This window comes from Monodon monoceros, unplaced genomic scaffold (genome assembly GCF_005190385.1).
Source record: "Monodon monoceros isolate NGI ecotype Baffin Bay Population unplaced genomic scaffold, NGI_Narwhal_1 Super_Scaffold_22, whole genome shotgun sequence".
Taxonomy (NCBI): domain Eukaryota; kingdom Metazoa; phylum Chordata; class Mammalia; order Artiodactyla; family Monodontidae; genus Monodon; species Monodon monoceros.
In genome coordinates this window covers 98,794,344-98,812,663 of record NW_021703779.1, presented here as the reverse complement: position 1 = coordinate 98,812,663, position 18,320 = coordinate 98,794,344, and the positions used below count along the sequence as shown (strand labels likewise).

Genomic DNA, 18,320 nt, shown 5'->3' with positions numbered 1-18,320 from the left:
TGCAGGCTTAAAACCAGTTTGCCAAGCTTCTTAGGAATTGTACTCGAAGGACTAAGGGGCATGTTAGTTACTAACATGAATGTGCATTTGTGCTTGAACTTTGTGACATCTGTTTTGTCTCTGAGGCCTTTTAGTTACTTATTTCTTTGCTACACTTTGAATAGATGAAGTTCCCCCCAAATTGGTTCATTCTAGGCATTATATTGTAAGATATTGTACACTTTCATTTTATGTGTTAAGAAGGATTGCTTGGCTTTATATTCAGGTAATTTTGCTATAGATTGTTTCAGTGACATTTTGTGATGGGGTATTATTGGAAAGTAAAATTCTTTCTGCTTTACTGAAAGAAATGGTGCTCTAATTTATCCTGTTAAAAAGTGGGAAAAAGTCCCCAAATATTTTCAGTGGTAGTTTTGTGACCAGCATCCATTTTAGGCACCTTGCACTCGATCCAGGAGAGATTCCTGGGTTAGATTCCTGGCTGTTTTGACACTGGACACGTTATTTAATCTCTGGGTCTCAGGATCCTCATTGGTGAATTTCAGATAATTATGTCTGCCTTCAGGGCTATTGAGAATTGCTGGAAATGTACACACTAGTTACTTAGGAGAGTACTTGGCAAGTAGTTGGTTTTTATCAAATGCCCAATAATGTATGGTTGATCCTCCACCATGTTGTGCATCTAGCAACTCTTGATAAGTAATTATAAGTTGAGGAAATAATATCATAATTAAAAACGTACATGCCATTTTTTGCATCATCTCACTTTATCCTCCTGCTTTACAGTGCTCATAGCAGCATTAAATTATATTTTTGCTGCTGCCACTGCTTTCACTGCTGTCCTTGTAGTTTATTAGGTGAATGAATGGACAGCATGGAAAAAAGTAGGATAAATATTATTATCTGTTTTTACAGATAAGATTGTTGAGGCTTTGAAAGGTAAATGGCCCAAAGTCACACAGCTAGAGATCGGTTGAGCGAGGACTTTGGACTCGTCCTGGAAGCACTGAGTATAGATCACTTACTGGAAGTGTCTTCCAATGAAAGAGAGCCAGAAATGAACATAGTAAAAGTCAACATGTAAAAAAGTATACATCAGAAGTAAAAATGGATCTTATGGGAAAAGTAAAGATTCTAGGAAGAATACCAACACTTTTCCTCTTTTTCCCTTATTCCCTAATTGGCCAGTGTGCATTTTTTTCTAAGGATAATTTTGAACTTTGTTGGAATTCAATAAGAGTATTGCTTTTCCTTAGAATCATCGATTTGGTTAATGGCTACCATATAATTGGCTACCATCCATCAATCACCCAATATATAAAAACTTTACTGATAATTTTCACTCCTCTCATCCATCCAGTTAGTTAATTAAATCTGTCCACTCTTCATTACCACTGTTTTGTCCCTAGGCCTCCCTGTCACTCTTTTTAGACCACCACGACAGTTTGCAACCTGTTCTTGCCGTCACCCTCTCCAGTTACCCACTGGTTTTCCACACTGTGGTTGGTGCCCCACAATTCCTCTTGCCTGATTTTGACACTGTCCTCACTGTTTCCCAAGTTTTTTGCACTTACCGCTTTTCTGGTACATTTATCCTGATGTAGAAGTCACATGGAGAAGGGAGGATGAATGATTGATACTTTCCCTTTATTTATTTTGCAGTTTTCAAAATAATGGGCTGGTTCTTTAGCACCTTCCAAAGATGATCACTAATCATTTTTAGCATGATTATGAACCTTGAATTTAAACATATATGATGTGCTTCAATCCCTGTAGTTATTACCCTTATTGATCCTCAAATGATCCCATATTTGGGCAATGGAAGCTTATTTATATTGGCTTCAGAGTCCTTTTGACATGCCCTAGGAGTTTTTGATGGCTTCCTTACTTTTCAGTATAAGATATTCCAGGGTCCTCTTGTACATTTCTGCTGTAGACCCCACCATCAGCCATTTAAAAAATGGAGCCCTTGTTTCTTCTTTTGGAGGGGAATGTTATTTAGATATCACAGTATAATTATTAGGAGTATTATTGCTACTAGATGGGTCATTGTTTTAAAGCCTTTCCTGGATACACAACTATAATTTTCCTTTAAGATAAACTATATCATGAGTTCTTATTGATAAAGACAATTCAAACTTAATTAACCTCAATGATATTACATATGTATCCCCTTTCGACAAATACAAATATTCAGTGATACCTACATAATTGTCATTTTGTTTATCCCACCATATATACACAACGGCCTCAGAATAACAATACAGCACAACCGTCAACAGTGTGATTATTGGAAGCAATTTACAATATGTGTGTTTGCATGTGTGCACAGTTGCACTTTTGGGCAGGCCTTTTTTGTCCTTAAAGTATATCCCACTAGAAATCTACACTTAAGTTGTGTTTTAAAGTCACTTGACTTGTTATAAAGCAGAAACTAACACACCACTGTAAAGCAATTATACTCCAATAAAGATGTTAAAATAAATAAATAAATAAAATAAAGTCACTTGAATTATAATTTCTGTTTCTACAGTCATACAACCAACAGGATACACAGTTTGGGCCATTTACTTAATTTTACTTTTGATTTTTAATATTGGTTTTTAAATATAATTTTGAATTAGGTATGATGTTTACACAGTTCAAAAGTCAAGTCTGCAGAAGAAGACATAGTCAAAGAAGTCCAGCTATTCCCTTTCTCTCCTTCTCATATAGGTAACCATCCCTCATCCTTTCTTAGATAAACAGTAGCACACTGTACACACTGAGGGCTTTTTTGTTTGTTTGTTTATTTTTGTTTTGTTTTGCTTTGCTTAGGAATATATTCTGGAGATAACCTTGCAGTAGTATATGGAGATATTCCTCATTCTGTTCTATAGCTGCTTGGTACTCACTCCATTGTGTGTGTGTACAGTAGTTTATTCAGTCAGTCCCTTATTGATGGATATTTGGACTATTTCTGCTTTTGCAAATAGTGCTGCAGTGAATAGCCTTGTGTATATAATAAGAAGATCTTAAGTTGGATCTTTAGGACGATTTCTACCTTAATGAAACTTAAAGACATCCAGCGCAGTGTGGTAATGAAAATGTGAAGTACCAGGTCGTTAGTTAATTGGCCTTTTCATGGTGATATAGGTTATTGTAATGGCAGATGGTTTGCTCAAGGTTTTTATTCAATTCCCTCACTTGTAATTGGCTATAACTTGCACCTCTCTGCTTCAATGAGATGTTGTGAAGATCACATAGGCTTAACGTAGCAGCAGTGTAAGACTGACATGAACTTACTAAAAACAACGTATTTTCATGACCCCTTGCTGTATCCCTTTTTCCTTTTCCTGTCTTTTTTTTTCTCTCATAATTTCTAAGCACTTTGGTTAAAGCTCTTTTAAGCAAACTGTTTTTTCTCCTTGATAAAGCAGATAAAGGATTAAATACAAGTGCCTCTGAGCTCTTGCCCAGGCGAGTGATGGGAGGTTGGGCCTCTGTACTGGGGGTGGCTATAGGTCTCTCAGCTGGACTGCTGGCCATCTTTCTGTATGAAGTCTAGAGGAAACGAGGTTTTCAGGCATGAGTCCTGAACTTTGAAGGGAGATGGAAGTTCTAAATATAAGCCTAGCCTTGGTGCTCTGGACACTTGCAATTGAACTTTGTTCTTTCTCTTTTAAATACTAACCGAAACCAAAGCCTTACACCTGTCTTTTATTGTTAGTAATATGAAATTCAGGAAAGAAGGGAGAAATATTTTAATTAGAAATATTAGAAAAAAATTTATGTGTGTTTCTGTAAGTAAATATGTAGACAATTGTAAAAGTTATGTTTTCTAGTCTACTGGGGTAGATGGAGTAGTGGTTGGAAATGGTAAGTAATAAAAATATTTCACAGAGTGAAGTCTTGTTTTTTTCCAATGATCTTTCTTTCTTCACTCTTATTAAAAAATCCACGAAGCTGTAGTTCATAGGGCAGACTCAAAATCCACAGCCACCCTCACTGGCCATCTTCAGTTCCCATGGTTTGCCCTACTAGCAATTATTTCCTCAAATTAGGGCTGTCAGATTTAGCAAATAAAAATACAGGATGCTCAGGTAATTTGAATTTCAGGTAAACAACAACTAATATTTTTAGTATAAGGAAGTTCCGTGCAATATTGTTGACATTTTTATACTACAAACGTACCCACTGTTTGTCTAAAATTTGAGTTCGGCTGGATATCCTCTATTTTACCTGGCAACCCTCTTCCAAACCAAGTACATTAGAAGCCTCATTTAACAAGTCAAGGGCCTTTAAGTGGTATTAATTGATGCCACCATGCATTGAATTCTCTTGACTAGGGGTCTCTTTACTAGTTGTCCTTCCAGTTTTGCTTGCACTGCTTATGTCATCATGTCAGTGGTTCCGTATGAAACAAACCTCTTTATGCCATTTGTGCTGGTTACCGCGATTACATTATTTAAAATATTACAGTCACCATTCAAATGTAAGCGTGAAAAGAGAGCTGTTTCTAAGAAAAGAGAGTTGAATGTATTGGGATGACTCTTGAAATTTCAGGGCTCCATTTAAATGCTTAAAATTTAAAAAGCTGTCGTTGGGTTATGGGTGAGATAGCTGCAGTGCCCTGCTGAGCCATACAGAAGCCTGAGGAAATTTTTTAAAAACTCAGTAATACTGATGCTATCTTTATTTAAAGTACTGATTTTGTTCATCATGGGTTTTCTGTGTTAACTTAGATTTTTTAAAAAACAGGTTTATTGAGTTTTAATTCACATACCATAGGATTCATTCATTTAAAATGTGCAATTCCTAGGGCTTCCCTGGTGGCGCAGTGGTTGAGAGTCCGCTTGCCGATGCAGGGGACGCGGGTTCGTGCCCTGGTCCGGGAGGATCCCACGTGCCGCGGAGCGGCTGGGCCCATGAGCCATGGTCGCTGAGCCTGCGCATCCGGAGCCTGTGCTCTGCAACGGGAGAGGCCACAGCAGTGAGAGGCCCGCGTACCGCAAAAAAAAAAAAAAAAAAAAAAGTGCAATTCCTATTTATAATAGCCAAGGCATGGAAACAACCTAAATGTCCATTGACAGATGAATGGATAAAGAAGATGTGGTACATATATATAATGGAGTATTACTCAGCCACAAAAAATGATGAAATAATGCCATTTACAGCAACATGGATGGACCTAGAGATTATCATATTAAGTGAAGTAAGTCACACAAAGACAAGTATCATATGATATCACTTATATGTGGAATCTGAAAAAATGATACAAATGAACTTATTTTCAGAACAGAAACAGACTCACAGACATGGAAAACAAACTTATGGTTACCAAAGGGGAGAGGTGGGGGAGGGATGAATTAGGAGTTTGGGATTAGCAGATACAAACTACTATACATAAAATAGATAACCAACAAGGGCCTACTGTATAGCACAGGGAACTATATTCAGTATCTTATAATAAACTATAATGGAAAATAATCTGAAAAAGAGTATATATGTATATATATATATAAGTGAATCACTTTGCTGTATACCTGAAACTAATACAACATTGTAAATCAGCTATAATGTGCAATTCCATAATTTTTAGTAAATTCACAGATATGTGCAAATATTACCACAGTCAATTTTGGTATATTTTTATCACCAGAAAAATAAACCCCTGCTCTTTAGATAACTCCCCTCCCACCCTCTATCTCCTTCAGCCCTAAGCAACTACTAATCTACTTCCTGTCTCTGTGGTTTGCCTTATTCTGCACATTGCATGTGAATGGAATCATACAAAATGTTACCTTTTTTGACTGGCTTCTTTAAGTTAGTGTAATGTTCTCAGTGGTCATCCATGTTGTAGCATGAATCAGCACTTCATTCCTTTTTGTGGCTGAATGGCATTCCATGATATGGCTATAACACATTTTATTCATTCATGAATTGATGGTCATTGGTGTTTCCTATTTTGGGCTATTTTGAACAGTGCTACTATGAACATGCATGTAAAAGTTTTTGTTTGATAAGCTGTTTTCAAATCTTTTGGGTATATTCCTAGAAGTGGATGTGCAAGTCATATGGTAATTCTATGTTCAACTTATTTAGGAACTGCCAAACTGTATTCCACAGAAATTGCACCATTTTGCAAAAATTCCCACCAACAGTGCACAAGAGTTCCAGTTTCTCCATTCCCTAGTCAACATTCATTATTACCTGGTTTTGTTTTGTTTTTCCTAATAGCCATCCTCATAGGTGAGAAGTAGTATCTCAATGTGAATTTGATCTTTTTTTTGCTAAGGATTAGTGATGTTGAGCATCTTTTCATGTGTTTTTTTGGTCATTTGCATATCTTCTTTACAGAAATGTCTCTTTGTGATCTTTGTTCATTTCTTAATTGAGTTTTTTGTTGTTGTTGAGTTGGAGTTCTGTATATTAATCCCTTGTCAGACATATATTTGCAGATATTTTCCCCCATTCTGTAGGTTGTCTTTTCACTTTTCTTGATAATATACTTTGGTACACAAAAGTTTTTAATTTGATGAAGTTCAAATTATCTATATTTTCTTTTGTTGTTTGTGCTTATGGTGTCATATTTAAGAATTGTTTGCCAAACCTGAGGGCATAAGGATTTACCTCTATGTTTTCTTCTAAGAATTTTATCATTCAGCTCTAACATTTAGGTTTTTGATTCATTTTAGTTATTTTTGTATATTGTATGAAGTAAGGGTCCAACTTCATTCTTTTGCATGTGGCTATCCAGTTGTGCTTAGTACCATTTGTTGAAGGGACTGTCTTTTCCCTACTGAATGATCTTGGCACCCTTGTTGGAAATCAGTTGATTTTCAGCAAATAAAGCCACAGATACATGGCTTTATTTCTGGATTATCAATTCCATTCTGTTGATCTCTATGTCTGTTCTTGTGTCAGCACCACACAGTTTTGATTACCATTGCTTTGTAGTAAGTTTTGAAATTAGGAAATTTGAGTCTTTCCACTTTGTTCTTGTTTTTCAATATTGTTCTGACTGTGCTAGGCCCCTTGCAATTATATAGGAATTTTAGAATCAGCTAGACAGTTTCTACAAAGAAGTCACTTGAGATTCTGGTAGGGTCTATGTTAAATCTTCAGATCAGTTTGGGGAGAATTGCCATCTTAACATTATTAATTCAATCCATGAACATGGGATGTTTTCCCATTTATTTAGATCTTATTGAACTTTTTTTTTCAGCAGTGTTTTGTAGTGTTCAGGATATAAGTTTTGTGCTTCTTTTGTTAAATGTATTCCAAAGTGTTCTTTCCTTTTGCATGCTATTATTAATGAAATTGTTTTCTTAATTCCATTTTATATTGTTTATTGCAAGTGTATAGAAGTACAATTGATTTCTATGTATTGAAATTGTATCCTGTAACCTTGCTGAACTCATTTATTAATTCTAATAGTCTTTTACCCAATTCCTTAGGATTTTCTATACGTAAGTTCATGTCATCTGCTAAAGGAGAAAGTTTCATTGCCTCCTTTCCAACCTGGATGCCTTTTATTTTTTTTTCTTGACCAATTGCCCTGGCTACTACTTTGAGCACATTGTTGAATAGAAATAGTGAGAGCAGTTACCCTTGTGTTGTTCTTGATTGTACAGAGCAAGCATCCAATCTTTCACCATTAAGTATTGCATTAAATTAGCACTTATCTTGATTACTGAGTTTGGGAAAACCCTCAAAATTTTCAGCCTGAGATGTCACTCAGTTCACCTCAGTCCTGGACCTGCAGTTTTAAAAGATTTGGAGGAAATTGTAAAAACTCCTAAGGATTCTGAATTCATATTGCTGTGCAAGTGGCTTTATCTTCTCTTTCTGTTTTGAAGAAAACAAATCTATAAATCACAGTTCATGCATTCATTGTTTTGGGTGACGTTAACTTATGGAATAAGATCCAATTAGCAGGCCGATATACAAAGAAAAAGCCTTGTCTCTAGATCAAATGATAAGGCAAGTCACAAATGATTCTTATTTCAACTTCTTTGATTAATCAACAAACTTCAGGCCTGTATATATCTCATAATATGACTCATACTATGGATATGAAAGATTGTATAAAGTATAGAGCTACCTGAACTTCCCTTCCTTCCTTCTTTCATTTTGTTAAGTTTGCTAAATTTACCTGGTAGGGACCCAGAAAAACTATTATCTTTATCCAGACCTGCATGTTCTGTGTACTCCCTTGAATTCCTTGCACAGTAAAAGTTGAGTGACCTAATTAGTAAAGTGGAGATTTATTTTGGAAAAGTTTTTGTCTGGAATGTTGGCTTTCTATGGAGTTCTGATTAGTGAATTGTCATTTAAAGGTTTTTACCATATTTGAAAGTCACTCACTAAAAAGAGAGAAAACTCTAGTAAATGGACTGTACTCACTGTGGTCAGACAGACCAGGTTTTGATTGTTTTTCATTTAACTGACTCATGTTGATTATGACTGAATGGGGTGTTAAAACAGTATTGTATCTTTTTAAAAGGAAATTCTTTGTCTTTTTAATTTAACATTGAAGAATATGATAAACCTTTAAGAGACAGATTACAATTAAATACATTTTTTGCTAAGATTGATTGTGGTATATAAATTACAGTGGATCTTAATTAAAGAGAGTTCTTAATATAATTAGCTGATCATGTGGGTAGAATTCAATATATTCTTCTTGGTCAAAATAACAAATATATGTGTATAATATGTATTATATAAATTATAATATAAATTATATAATATATATAAATGAGTAGACTTTTCAAAATCTGTTTGAATTTTTCAAATTTTCCACATAAAAATTTTGTCCAAAAGATAAGCACCTTCTATTCATATTGCCCTAAGTTATTTGGGGGAATGACTGATACTTTTTAAAGAAATGTTATACTGATTTTGTCACTGGGAAAGAAATCCTTTCATTTCTTTTGCTATTATTTAGATTTTGCTTAGTGTTTAGAGCGTGGACTTCAGATTTCAGCTATAGATTGATTTGAAAACTAGACTCCTTCAGCTTAAAGGCCTCTGGTGCAGAGACAATAAAATGATTCATTCTTTATTTTTATAATACTAGAAAAATATAATGTAATAAAACACTGCATTGCATCTAGATTTTTTGAGAGTCTCTTGGAGCTTGGTTATTCCATTATATTGGAGATAAAAGTGTTTTTGTTTTAAGATAGCTTATGAATCTCATTTTGCTCGGATAAACAGCTTTCTGGTAAAGTGATTACTGTAATATAAAAGCACTTAAGAATGTTACCCTTTGGAACATGGAGGACAAATTGAATTTTGGCCTGCTAGCATGGGGATGGGAAATAAACAACCTTCACCTGCTTGCTTAAACTAACCCCAAACTGGAAGCTTTAATAGATGAACCCACTTAATTGTCTTCCCCAGTAAAATGCACAATAAGTTTTTGTTTCTCTTCCCTGATTTTCTGTATAGATTTCATTAAAAAGGTTTTTTTGTAAGCCTTTTTCTTCACCTTCATTGTCTTTCTCCCGCTCTCTCTCTTTTTTTTTTTTTGTGGTACGCGGGCCTCTCACTGTTGTGGCCTCTCCCGTTGCGGAGCACAGGCTCCGGACGCGCAGGCTCAGCGGCCATGGCTCATGGGCCCAGCCGCTCCGCGGCATGTGGGATCTTCCCGGACCGGGGCACGAACCCGTGTCCCCTGCATCGGCAAGCAGACTCTCAACCAGTGCGCCACCAGGGAAGCCCTCTCTTTTTTTAATTGAGGTATAATTGACGTATAACATTGTGTTAATTTCAGTTATGCAACATAATGAATCAATATTTGTATATATTGTAAAATGATCACCTCAGTAAGTGTAGTTAACATCTGTCACTGTACATAGATACAACTTTTTTTCTTGTGATGGGAACTTTTAAGATTTACTCTCTTAACAACTTCCAAATGCAATACAGTATTAATAACTACAGTCAACTTGCTGTACATTACTTTGTCATTTTCTTTTTTTAAAGTATAATATTTTATTGTACCTAGGGTTTTTAAAATTTTCATTGAAATATAGTTGATTTACAATATTGTGTTAGTTTCAGGTGTACAGCAAAATGATTCAGTTATATATATATATGTATATATGTATGCTTTTTTATATTATTTTCTGTTATAGGTTATTACAAGACACTGAGTAGAGTTCCCCGTGCTATACAGTAGGTCCTTGTTGGTTATCTATTTTATATACAGTAATGTATATATTTTAACCCCAAACTCCTAATCTATCCCTCCTCCCACTTTTCCCCTTTGGTAACCATAAGTTTGTTTTCTGTGTCTGTGAGTCTATTTCTGTTTTGTAAATAAGTTCACTTGTATCATTTTTTTTACATTCCACATATAACGATATCATGTGATGTTTGTCTTTCTCTGTCTGACTTAGTTCACTTAATATGATAATCTTTCGGTCCATCCATGTTGCTGCAAATGGCATTACTTCATTCCCTTTTAATGGCTGAGTAATATTCCATTGAGTATATGTACCACATTTTCTTTATCCATTCATTTATTGATGGACATTTAGGTTGCTTCCATGTCTTGGCTGTTGTAAATAGTGCTGTAATGAACATTAGGGTGCATGTATCTTTTCAAATTATAGTTTGAAACTAGAACTACCATATGATCCAGCAGTTCCACTCCTGGGTATATAGCTGAAAAAAAAAAGAAAACACTAATTTGAAAAGATACATGCACCCCAGTGTTCATAACAGCATTAATTATAATAGCCAAGATATGGAAGCAACCTAAGTGTCCACCAACAGATGAATGGATAAAGAAGATGTGATACACACACACATGCACGCACGTGTGCGCGTGCACGCACGCGTGCACACACACACACACACACACACACACACACAATGGGATACTACTTAGCCATAAAAACAGAATGAAAATTTTGCCATTTGCAACAACATGGATGGACTTGGAGGGTATTATGCTTAGTGAAATAAGTCAGACAGAAAGACAATTACTGTATGATATCACTTATATGTAGAATCTAAAAAATAAAACAAGCTAGTGAATGTAACAAAAAATAAACATACTCACAGATATAAAGAACAAACTAGTGGTTATCAGTGGGGAGAGGGAAGGGGGTAGGGGAAAGATAGGAGTAGAGGATTAAGAGATTCAAACTACTATGTATAAAATAAAGATGATTCAAGGATATATTGCACAGCACAGGGAATATAGCCAATATTTTACAATAACTATAAATGGAGTATAGCCTTTAAAAATTGTGAATCACTTTGTTGTATACCTGAAACTTATATAATATCAACTACACATCAATACAATTTTTTTTTAAATGTGGAGACAAACAGTAATGTGTCTTTAACATGCTGTAGATTTTTTCTTGGTTTCTGACACACTCAAGCACACACACAAATTGAGGTTGAACATCTTTTCTTATGCTTCTTCTCTTTGTTTTTACTCTTCTTCTATGAAAGCCCTGTTCAAATACTTGCCCACTGTGTTGCTCATCTTTATTAATGATTTTGGGGGGAATACTTTACGTACGATGAGCCTTAAACTTTTGCCTGTTGTATGTCTCTCCACTTCCCCTTGTCTTTTTTTTTTTTTTTTTTTTTTGCGGTACGTGGGCCTCTCACTGTTGTGGCCTCTCCCGTTGCAGAGCACAGGCTCCGATGCGCAGGTTCAGCGGCCATGGCTCACGGGCCCAGCCGCTCAGTGGCATGTGGGATGTTCCTGGACCAGGGCACAAACCCGTGTCCCCTGCATGGGCAGGCGGACTCTCAACCACTGCGCCACCAGGGAAGCCCGCCCCTTGTCTTTTAAGTTTGTTATGGTGTGTTGCACCACATAAAATTGTAACCTTTTTTTTAACTAACCAACTTACAGACCACTTTTATTTTCTTTATGGCTTCTGTGTTTTGTGTTGGCCCTTGGAAAGATTTTATTTATGTCATATTAAAAAGATATTCTCTCCCATTCAGTAGGTTACCTTTCTGTTTTCTTGATAGTTTCCTTTGCTGTGCAAAAGCTTTTAAGTTTGATTAGGTCCCATTTGTTTATTTTTGCTTTTGTTTCCCCTATCCATGGAGACAGATCCAAAAACATATCTCTGAGACCAAGGTCAAAGAGTCTACTGCCTTTGCTTTTTTCTAGGAGTTTTATGGTTTAATATCCAAAATGTATAAAGAACTTATACAGCTCAATTTAAAAAAATAAATAACTTGATTAAAAAATGGGCAGGGGATTTGAATAGGCATTTTTCCAAAGGAGACATACAGACTGCCAACAGGCCCATGAAAAGATGCTCAACATCACTAATCATCAGGGAAATGCAAATCAAAACCACAGTGAGATAGCACATTACTCCTGTTAGGATGGCTATCGTCAAAACAACAAGAAATAATAAGTGTTGGCAAGGATGTGGAGAAAAGGGAACCCTTGTGTACTTTGGTGGGAATTAAATTGGTGCAGCCACAGTGGAAAACACTATGGAGGTTCTTCAAAAAATTGAAAGTAGAGCTACCATATGATCCAGTCCATTCCTGGGCATTTATCCGAAGAAAATGAAAATACTAATTTGAAAAGATACATTCACAATAGCCAAGATATGGAAGCAACCTGAGTGTCCATCAACAGATGAATGGATAGAGATGTATATACAATGGAATATTACTCAGCCATAAAAAAGAATGAAATAATGCCATTTGCAGCCACATGGATGGACCTAGATTATCATACTAAATGAAGTAAATTAGACAGAGAAAGACAAATGCTAACTTTCCAGAGTAAGACTGGGAAGGGGAATGATGAGAAATTAACTCTTCCTTAACCAGGTAAATGGCGGGGGGTGAGGTGGACTTAACCTCAGACAGAGGTTGATTGAGTGAGAGAGATTAAGTATATAATTTAGGTTAAGAATTTTGGTGGGTGGCAGAGGGAGACATACTATAATGTCACTCCTATAGATAAGAGTTGTAAACATGAAGTTGCAAGAAATGAAGCCAGCTAAGTTTGGCTATTGACACTTAATAAATGTTAGTTAGATGAAGTTTGGCCCTTATTATATGAGGACAGTAACTATTAGAAAATCAGATAGAATTGCATTAATACAAGGGTAATAACTTCAATGTTGGTAAAAAGACGAATGACAGCATTAACCAACAGTATATCCCAAAGGCATTCCTAAAGCCTGTTATGAGTGTCAACATGAAAAGGGACTTCCAGTGGATCATATCAAAGAAGGAAGGAGTAGTAGTATTGCAAAAAGCAGTGGAACTGCATGGTGTGGGTGTATGGTGTATACCTGTATCAATAAAGAGCAAGATGGTAGTGACCACATGGGGCAGGTTGCCCCCATGTCTGTAGAAAGAAAAGTGAAATTACGGAGAAGAGTGGGTCAGTCACCTTGGCATACAGCCTGGGGCAGGAAGAAACTTATGGAACATAGGGATCCAGTTTATTTGGTCAGAGGAAGCCAGGCAGGCTGATCTCTTACATAAAAGGTGTGTTCTGAAATCAGCTGTCACTGAAACCGTTTGTACAGTGCAACTGTTATCCTTCATAGCATTGCACATTTTGTTAGGGGTGCATATGTGGGAACATTCTACATAGTCCTAGCTGGTTTTAGATTTTCTCTAGGGAAAATCACCACCCAGCTCAAATCTGATGCTCGATTGTTTTAGGGTAGGACCTCTCAGTACCACAGGTGGGAGGGGAGCGTGGTGTCTGTCATGTGTGAAAACTGAATGATTCGATAGTCTATGACATTTAAAAAATTAACTTTTATATAGCAAACTATGCCTGTTTCTTAAATTCCACATTTTGCAATTTCAAAATGATTTTGATTTTTTCGTGATGCAGCTACATATAACTTGATTTAGCGAAAGGCAATTATGTACAATTTTTCTACATTTTGCAGTTTTTCGATTTTGTAGTGTAGCACTTTTCACTGATATTTTCTGTCAGCTTTTATTTTCTGTATTTATCAGAATTTTAGTTGAAGACAAATGATTATAGAAACACTTAAAATTCCTTTTATATAACTTCGACTTAGTTCATAAGCAGGGCTTTTCCTTACATGGTGTGAAATTGGTTAGGCATATCTCGAATCTCATTATTTTTAAGGCTGTTGGTTCTTAGGGTAGGAAAGTGAGACTGTGGGTTTTAATTAAATGCTAAGTCATAAACTAGAATCTCTATTTGAAATATTATCTAACTATATGACAGGTGATTGAGAATTACTAGGTTTGTGAATTACTTAAAAATTCTTAAGAGTAAAATTGGTTGAACTTAGGCAAGATATCTCAGCCATCAGAAACAGTCTTGTCAGTTTTATTTCTTGTGATCTAAGTAGAATATTTTAAAGGCAAAGCGACAATTAGGTCTTTGTCAGGTGTGTGCTCTGAGAAACGACTAGTTTCCCTTTTATTCATCAGAGTATTTATGGCCATGGAGAACTGTGTCTTTTTAATTACATGGTGTGTCTGGGTATATATTTGTCCTTTTTTTTTTCTTAAATGCTGGCGTTTGTCTTATCTGCTTTATCTACACAGTCCCTACTTTAGGGCAGAGATAATATATTGTACATTTTTACTTCTTTTTTATTAAAATATTTCAAGCATAGGGAAAAGTACAGAGACCAATATAACAAACACTCGTATAACCCCCATTTAGCTATGTAATACCTTAACATTTTGCCATTTTTGTTTCAGATCCTTAGCAAAATGCTAGATACAGGCGCAGCTCCTTGGCGTATCTCTCCCCAGTTGCATTCCTCTCCCTTCCTCTCTGGAGGTAACGACTATGCCAAATTTTCTCATCGTTCCTATGAATATTTTTATGCTTTTCCTACATATGTACGTATGTGTCTGTATATCAATCTGGTATTATCCTATGTGCTTTTGAAATTTATTCCATAGTATTGTACTACTTTTAGTTTACATTTTTTTTACTGAAGTATAGTTGACTCACATTGTTATGTTAGTTTCAAGTGTACAGCAAAGTGATTCAGTTATACATATACACACACGCACACACACATATATATATATATTCTTTTTCAGATTCTTTCCCCTTATAGCTTATTACAAAATATTGACTATAGTTTCTGGTGCGATACAGTAGGACCTTGTTGGTTATCTATTTTACATATGGTAGTGTGTATCTGTTAACCCCAAACTCCTAATTTATCCCTCCCTCCCCTTTCCCCTTTGGTAACCATAAGTTTGTTTTCTATGTCTGTGGGTCTATTTTTGTTTTGTATATAAGTTCATTTGTATCATTTTTTTTTTTAGATTCCACACATAAGTGATATCATGATATTTGTCTTTGTCTGGCTTACCTCACTTAGTGTGATAATCTCCAGGTCCATCCATATTGCTGCAAATGACATTATTTCATTCTTTTTTATGGCTGAGTAGTATTCCATTGTGTATGGGGGTGTGTGTGTCTGTGTGTATACACACACAGACACACACACAGACACACACACACAGACATCACGTCTTTATCTGTTCATCTGTTGATGGACATTTAGGTTGCTTCCACATATGTCTTGGCTATTGTAAATAGTGCTGCTTTGAACATTGGGGTGCATGTATCTTTTTGTATTATGGTTTTCTCTAGATATATGCCCAGGAGTGGGATTGCAGGATCATATGTTAGCTCTATTTTTAGTTTTCTAAGGAACCTCCATACTGCTCTCCATAGTGGCTGCACCAACTTAATGTTCCCACCAACAGTGTAGAAGGGTTCCCTTTTCTCCACACCGTCTCCAGCATTTATTATTTGTAGACTTTTGATGATGGCCATTCTGACTGGTGTGAGGTGATACCTCACTGTAGTTTCGATTTGCATTTCTCTAATAATTAGTGATGTTGAGCATCTTTTCATGTGCCTTTTGGCCATCTGTATGTCTTCTTTGGAGAAATGTCTATTTAGATCTTCTTCCCATTTTTTGATTGAGTTGTTTGTGGTTTTTTGATAGTGAACTGTATGAGATGTTTGTATATTTTGGAGATTAATCCCTCGTTGTTTGCATCGTTTGCAAATATTTTCTCACATTCTATAGGTTTTCTTTTTGTTTTGTTTATGGTTTCCTTTGCTGTGCAAAAGCTTTTGAGTTTAATTAGGTCCCATTTGTTTATTTTTGATTTTATTTGCATTAGTCTAGGAGACAGATCCAAAAAGATCTTGCTATGATTTATGTCAAAGAATGTCCTGCCTCTGTTTTCCTCTAGGAGTTTTTTAGCATAATGCTTTTCATATTTACCTGCTCTAGTATCTCCCGTTATGAAAAAAAAGTAAAACAAAACATTATCTACTTCTATCCTATATCCCTCTCCATCTACCACCTTTTTTTTTTTTTTTTTTTTTTTTTGCGGTACATGGGCCTCTCACTGTTGTGGCCTCTCGCGTTGCGGAGCACAGGCTCCGGACGCACAGGCTCAGTGGCCATGGCTCATGGACCCAGCTGCTCCGTGGCATGTGGGATCTTCCCGGACCAGGGCACGAACCCGTGTCCCCTGCATCGGCAGGCGGACTCTCAACCACTGTGCCACCAGGGAAACTCTCTACCACGTATTTATATCTCTTCCTAAGTGAGTGTTATGTGTGCCTGTTTCCTCTCTTTGTTCTCTCTTGAACCCACAATAATGAAACTTTTTACCACCATTCCATGTAAACAGTTCTTATCAAGGTGACCAGTGACCTCTGGGTTACCACACCGAGTTGTTATTTCTCCATTCTTCACTTAACCTCTCAACAGCATCTGACACACTTGGTTATCTCTTTCTTCATGTAACACTTTAGTTTACCTTTCAGATGACTACATCTCCCTGGTTTTCCTCCTACCTCATGGCTACTCCTTCTTACTCTTTTTGCCACATTCTTATTAGTTTTTATTTTGAAATAAATTGAACGGAAAAGTATAGACTGAAAATGGAACATCTCTCCCTGCCCGCCTCAAAACCCATATTCCCTCTCACTAATAAAAAATATAAACAGGCTTCATTTGTGTGTGCATGTGTGTATAAATTTCATAGGTGGAAACAGTGCCTCATTTTAAATTACAATTATTTGTTAATGATTTTTATTTTCTGTACACTTTCTGTTTATATTATTTGCTCACTTTTACTATAGTGTTTTATTGGTTTTATTGATTAAGTGTTCGTGTTTGTGTGTATAAATTAATATCATTAACTCTGTTGTCTGTCATGTGTATTGTGAAAATTTTTTTGAATTTTATTTATTTTTTTATACAGCAGGTTCTTATTAGTTATCCATTTGACAGACATCAGTGTACACATGTCAATCCCAATCTCCCAATTCATCCCACCACCACCACCACCACCCCCACTTCTTTCTCCCCTTGGTGTCCATACGTTTGCTCTCTACATCTGTGTCTCTATTTCTGCCCTGCAAACCAGTTCATCTGTACCATTTTTCTTGGTTCCACATACATGTGTTAACATACGATATTTGTTTTTCTCTTTCTGACTTACTTCACTCTGTATGACAGTCTCTAGATCCGTCCACGTCTCTACAAATGACCCAATTTCATTCCTTTTTAGGGCTGAGTAATATTCCATTGTATATATGTGTCACATCTTCTTTATCCATTCGTCTGTCGATGGGCATTTAGGTTGCTTCCATGTCCTGGCTATTGTAAATAGTGCTGCAGTGAACATTGGGGTGCATGTGTCTTTTTGAATTATGGTTTTCTCTGGGTATATGCCCAGTAGTGGGATTGCTGGATCATATGGTAATTCTATTTGTAGTTTATTAAGGAACCTCCATACTGTTCTCCATAGTGGCTGTATCAATTTACATTCCCACCAACAGTGCAAGAGGGGTCCCTTTTCTCCACACTCTCTCCAGCATTTGTTGTTTGTAGATTTTCTGATGATGCCCATTCTAACTGGTGTGAGGCGATACCTCATTGTAGTTTTGATTTGCATTTCTCTAATAATAGTGATGTTGAGCAGCTTTTCATGTGCTTCTTGGCCATCTGTATGTCTTCTTTGGAGGAATGTCTATTTAGGTCTTCTGCCCATTTTTGGATTGGGTTGTTTGTTTTTTTAATATTGAGCTGCATGACCTGTTTATATATTTTGGAGCTTAATCCTTTGTCCGTTGATTCGTTTGCAAATATTTTCTCCCATCTGAGGGTTGTCTTTTTGTCTTCTTTGTAGTTTCCTTTTCTGTGCAAAAGCTTTTAAGTTTCATTAGGTCCCATCTGTTTATTTTTGTTTTTATTTCCATTACTCTAGGAGGTGGACCAAAAAAGATCTTGCTGTGATTTATGCCAAAGAGTGTTCTTCCTACGTTTCCCTCT

The 18,320-nt window shown here is 36.1% G+C and overlaps 1 protein-coding gene across 2 annotated transcripts in view; it reads left to right on the top strand.

Moving 5' to 3' along the window:
- KLHL13 (kelch like family member 13) overlaps positions 1-18,320 on the top strand; it is a 189,567-nt gene that overhangs the window by 55,076 nt on the left and 116,171 nt on the right. Inside the window, exon 1 of one of the 2 annotated variants that reach the window (XM_029241226.1) lies at positions 14,700-14,779. The exons of the other annotated variant lie outside the window; for it this stretch is intronic. The gene's annotated coding sequence lies outside the window, so the exon portion shown is untranslated. Of the gene's footprint in view, positions 1-14,699; positions 14,780-18,320 lie in introns of those variants that run through there. 2 annotated transcript variants of the gene reach the window in all.